Source organism: Sphaerodactylus townsendi, linkage group LG13 (assembly GCF_021028975.2).
Source record: "Sphaerodactylus townsendi isolate TG3544 linkage group LG13, MPM_Stown_v2.3, whole genome shotgun sequence".
Taxonomy (NCBI): domain Eukaryota; kingdom Metazoa; phylum Chordata; class Lepidosauria; order Squamata; family Sphaerodactylidae; genus Sphaerodactylus; species Sphaerodactylus townsendi.
In genome coordinates, this window is record NC_059437.1 from 10,708,127 (window position 1) to 10,713,962 (window position 5,836).

General features: G+C 47.3%; 1 long non-coding RNA gene across 1 annotated transcript; it reads right to left on the minus strand.

Annotated features, from left to right (window-relative positions):
- Positions 1-3,926: 3,926 nt before the first annotated feature.
- On the minus strand, positions 3,927-5,836 carry LOC125442979. Its single transcript, XR_007246055.1, has 2 exons — positions 5,686-5,836; positions 3,927-5,587 (listed from the first exon to the last, which is right to left on the minus strand). It is a non-coding gene; the product is annotated as an uncharacterized LOC125442979 (long non-coding RNA).

Consider the following 5,836-nt stretch of genomic DNA (forward strand, 5'->3'; position numbering starts at 1 on the left):
GGGTGGGAGGACTATTTTGTATAATTTTACTTTTTGCATGTCATTAAAATTGCACAGTTGGGTTTCACTTTAACGCTCTCTCGTGGAGATTCATGTCAAAACAGCTTTCACATGTAAAGCGGTCTATCAGTGCAAGAATGCCAACGTGTTTGGGAAGTTGCAAAAAAAAAGTGATGGGAGCAAATGGTAGGTAAACCGTAGGTTAGGTGCCAGGTGCCAGTGGCGTAGTTGTCTAGGGACAGGGGGTACCCTCTTTCTCCGGGCGCCACTGATCTGGTCACGTGGGGGGCGCAAAATCGGCCCCCCCATGTGACCAGGAAGACTTGTCGTCTTCTGGCGCCCTCGGCCCCACCCATGTCGTCATCGACATGGGCAGGGCCAAGGAAGCCAGAACACCCCTCCCCCCAAGCCTCACCCCCCTCCCGGCTGCCAGCCCCATCCCCAAGCTTATAAAAGCAAAGGCCCCAGCATGGAGCCTTCCAGTAGCTTCTGTGCTCCCCAGCTGGGAGGGGGCAGGGCTCAGGGGTGAGCTTCACCGCAGGCGAAGCAGAGGGGCACCCGGAGAATGGATGTCTCCGGGCGCCATTTCCCCCCAGGTACGCCTCTGCAGGTGCCCTAGTGCAAGCACTGCCATTCAGTGTGGGATTGAGTATCTGCACAAGCCAGTTTCCCTCTCTTCTCCATTACACTTGAGGGTTAAGAGCAACCCCCCAGGAGCAGATTTCAGGCTAAGTTGGGGAGGCACTGAAGGCGGGTAGGTGGGAAAAATCTATACCAGTGGTGGTGAACCTATGGCACGGGTGCCAGAGGTGGCACTCAGAGCCCTTTCTGTGTGCATGCGTGCACAGAGTTCGTCATGTGGGGGAGGCGGAAAATCACCCCCCCACACACACACATACACATCTAGGCTGGCCTGGACATGATCCTTTACCTGGGAGTAAGCTCGGTTGCTGGCAATGGGGCTTGCTTCTGAGTAAACCCTCCTAGAGTCATAATTCACTCATTTGAAGCATTGTATGGTTGCTTCACCAAGCTTACTCCTGAGTAACGCACACCTTGGAGCCAACTATTTTTTCTAAACTAAAACCTCAGTATTCAGGTTAAATTGCCGTGTTGGCACTTTGCGATAAATAAGTGGGTTTTGGGTTGCAATTTGGGCACTCGGTCTCGAAAAGGTTCGCCATCACTGATCTATACCATGAACACTCTTTGGGAACCAACCTCATAATATGAACACCTCTGTCCCAGACACAGGTGTTTTTGCCTGTTTCTTCAGCAACCTATCCAAACAATTTCAGCTTATGGGGGATGGGGAGGAGACTGCTTCCTGACGAGTCTACACTAGAACTATATAGAAAACTTCGCATTAGTGAATCATTTAAATTTAAATAATTTAAACTTAAAATTGCATTGAATCCTACCTTCCCCAAAGCTTTGGACTTCAATGTAATATTTTAACATGTACCTATGATTAGTTTCAGCCACTCAGTATCACTAAGCTGAAAGGATGAAAGTGCAAATGAATAGCTTAAGTTTTATTACTGTCTCCTAACAATACTGCAGTATATGAGCAAATATTCATTAATCGCCATAGGAAGCACGGAACTCAAACCTACGGGGATCTTCCTTGTGCTAATTCTACTAAAGAGAGGGGGAACTGGGCAAGGACTTGGGCAGCCCCATCCACACTGGAGGCGGTAGGCCACGGCGCCACCCCTAAAGAGACTTCCTGGTGGCATGGGGAGGCCCGAAAAGCGTGAAGGTCTCCCTGCTGCCGTGAGGCCTGTATGGGCCACAATGGACTTACACCAGCCCAAAAGGCTGCCTTAAGTCCTAACTGGCCTGCCAGTGTAATGCCGGCAAAGGCCGGGAGACTCCCTTAGTCATGCCCCCCCCGTCTGCCCTGCTATACTTGTGGTGGTAGCAGCAGGGCCCCTGGAACGCTGGCACAGTAATCATCACCAGGTTCCAGCACCTGGTGTGTGTGTGGGGGGGGGGGGGGAAGAATGGTGGTCACACATCGGCATGATCAGTTGTGCCCCATGAAGGGCAAATCAGGTGGCACACCCCTCCCAAGGGCGGAACCCCCCGGCCTTTGGATAGGGCTCTGAAATGTACTCTCAAGCCACTGGGTAGGAGACTCAGTGGATGGGAGCAACATTAACCAGTCTGCAGTCAGAAATCACTTTCTTTAGCATCTAACACAGAAGGGTTAATATAGCCAATTGCAGACTGAATAGAAATCTATACAGGCACTCTAATCCAAGACAAAGATAGACTAACTACAGGTATACCTCCAATTGGACCATAAAATAATCCCTGAATGTACCACTAAAATTAGAAGCAAACTTTTAAAAGGAGATATTTACAAGGACTTGCTTTTTTAAAAAATCCTACATGTACAGCTCCTGGTATCAAGTGCTATTGTTTTATATTTAAAAAAAACCCCATTTTATCTTAATTCAGATAATAATTACAGAGCCAATTAGGACTTCTCCTCATTTCCCATACAGTGTGCATCCTCCAGGGGTTTCCTTTCCCAAACTGTTGACTCAAGAGTTGTTGGTGAACTTGTGTACAGCCAAGCCGCGCCTGAACGATTTGTACACTGCTGGTACTTTCCCGTATTTGCAAAGAAACCATTCCAGCTCAATCCGACATTACATTTCCCCCAGATCTAAGAAATTAAACATGCACTGAAAGTTTTGTGCTGGGAACTTAACCCCAGGCAAGGAGAGGCCTGATTCGGATGCAAATTCTGGGAGAGAGAGGCTTAAACTTCCCTACTGCACCTCTTTCCTGTTCTGAAACTGTACCAATGGAGAAATGGTATACCCACATGGATCCCTTGATAAGACAAACTGCATCTCCCTGGGTCCTTTTTGAATCAGGAAAAGGTGCAGGGGGAAGGACCTCAACTAGTGGATATAACCACTTAACCACTGACAGTTGGCGGTATTTCATCCGATCTGTGGGGCCCCAAGGCATTCCTACAACTTTTAAGCAGGCCTGCTAGCAAATCAACCACTGCACTGGGGTGTTGTGGGGTTTCTGGGCTGTATCGCCGTGTTCCAGTAGCATTTTCTCCTGACGTTTCGCCTGCATCTGTGGCTGGCATCTTCAGGAGAAAATGCTACTGGAACACGGCGATACAGCCCAGAAACCCCACAACACTCCACTAACCACTGACAGTTGGCTATATTTCATCTTAATTTTTGTTCAGTCACCCTTAAAAAAAAGCATAGGCCAAAACACAGATTACAGTCGACCCCCAAATTTCAGGGGTGGCTGTGCTATCAGGAGAATGCTCAGACGAGATATCACCCCAAACAGAGATGCCCCTATTCCTCACAGATGCCCCTTCCCCAACATATACAAACAGAGGGAGTGGGGAAATAAGGCTTAAGCTTCAGCAAAACAGACTGAATGTCTACACAGCTTCATAGGCAACTTTCAGAGTGCCGCCGTCCTAACAAAATTGCTTACCAAAGCAAAGATGACAGTGTCACAGAGAAGACACTGGACATTTTGCTGCAGTGAGGCAGAAGGCAAAGGAATCGGGTTGCAGGTGGCCAGGGGGACAGTTAGAACTGGAACAAGCAACAGGACGCATCGGTTATACCTGCTTCTCCACATCACTCATTCTGCAGATCCCGTTCTGAAAAATATTGGTGTTAGGTAAAGATGGACCTTCAGCTTAATCAGCGAGAAGGCTGCTAAAACAAAAGCAAGCAAAAGTCCATCCTTTTCTTGAACACGTCATTGGGAAAATAAGACCTGCTTAGAATATGTGCTACGGCATCATTATCAATTTTGTCATATGCATTATGCATCTTTAAGAGATGAATCGGTTGTCTGTGAGAGAGCTTCCACAGTGTCTTTAAATACCCTGAAGTTGTAATTATTTCACTCCATACTTTTTATCATGGCGGGCGTGGAGGGGGTGGGGTGGGGGTGGGAGGAGAGGCGGCAGCAATTCATGCTGCTTCTCTGTTTTCACGTCCTATGACAGTTCCTCAAAAATATGAGTTCTAGGAAAGACACACATCTTTAAAAAAAAAAAAACAGCCAAAAACGTACAACTGACATGAAAGGCAACTACCCCATATCACATCGGCACAGAATACATAAACCAAATTCATTTAACTGAGATTAATTCACCCGTCGCACTCGACAACTAAGTTGTAGAAAAGGAAAGCCAAGTGCCTCACATGGGGATGCCCATTCACACAACCAGGGGGTTACCTTTTGAGGGCACAATACAAGTACTTCTTAGCAGACTTAGACTTCAGACAAGTGAGAACAAAGCCTTAAGGAAGCAAAATGTGTTTTTAAGAGTAAAGTGGCGGTCCTAACAGTGCCATTGTAAGCAGAGTTAAACCCTTCTAAATCAACTCAATGGGCTAGAAAGGTTCTAATTCAGTGGTTCTCAACCTGGGGGTCGAACGACCCTTTCACAGGGGTCGCCTAAGACTCTCTGCATCAGTGTTCTCCATCTGCAAAATGGATAAATGTTGGGGTCACCACAACATGAGGAACTATATTAAAGGGTCGCGGCATTAGGAAGGTTGAGAACCACTGGTCTAATACTACTTAGGGTTGCCCCTGTAATTTGGTTAAGTGAATGAGAGTCTGGGTACCACAAAAAAGGAGTCAACTATGCCCTTTGTGGCAACAATAAAATTCCCCATCAAGTTTTTGAGTAAGGCACTTTATTCACATGTAGGCATAAGAATACAGATTCTATCTGATTACACCAGAGGCCCATTCAGCACTGAATCCTACCCCACGAACAGTCAAATGTGGGTGCATGAAAGGCATCGCTCAGCACAACCTTCGCTCCACAGCACCGCTTTCCTACCTTTTCACAGTCTGAGGATTAAGGCCAACTTAACACATTTAGATAGATCTCTCAGCACCATCCTGATCAACAAAGATGATCCAACTGCCAATAGCAGGAGTCCTGATTATGTCCTTGGATGCCCACCCAATACCTTTTTTAGCATCTGCCAGTGGTACAGCACCAATGGGACGGCGGGGAACGCAACACCCTGGGTGTGCACCGGTGCAGGGGCGTGGCAATGCCCCAGGAGCATTTCCCCCTCGCTCCGCCCCCAGCATCTGCCAAGTGTTTCAGAAAATGGAAGGTAGGCTCAAGGAAGCTTCACACAGCGACTCTTCCAACCGGTTGTACAGATTTTTTTAAACATTGTTTTGGCAGGTGCTGGCATCAAGGATCTTCACTGCCCGAAATGCTGAAGATTTACTATGAGAGTTATACATACCCTCAGTCAAGATTTAATGGTCAGCTCCACCTCTGCATCTGCCATTTTATGGTGGTGCCCAGCACCCTGTGTCATCATTCCAAAATGCCCAGGCTCGAAAACGTTGGGGATCCTGCTCAACAGTGTCCTCTTTAAAAAAGAAGTCTATATACAGTTCAACATGTCTGTATCTCTTCCATAGGTGGTACATACTGTACGTTTTACCGACATGCTTGGTTCTCCCCTTCCCCCCCTTTTGAAATGAAATCGCCAAAGCTATAATTTAATTAAAACATTTATATCCTACCTCCGTGGTGGCGAACCTTTGGCACTCCAGATGTTATGGACTACAATTCCCATCAGCCCCTCCCAGCATGGCCATAACATCTGGAGTACCAAAGGTTCGCCACCACTGTCCTACCTGATCTCCTCAGACTGAAGGTAGCGGAGAAACACACTCAATAGTGGTCTCATGGTCAATGATTGAAGCACACAATTCCATTAGTTCAGGGGTCTGCAACCTGCGGCTCTCCAGATGTTCATGGACTACAAATCCAATTGTTCATGGACTA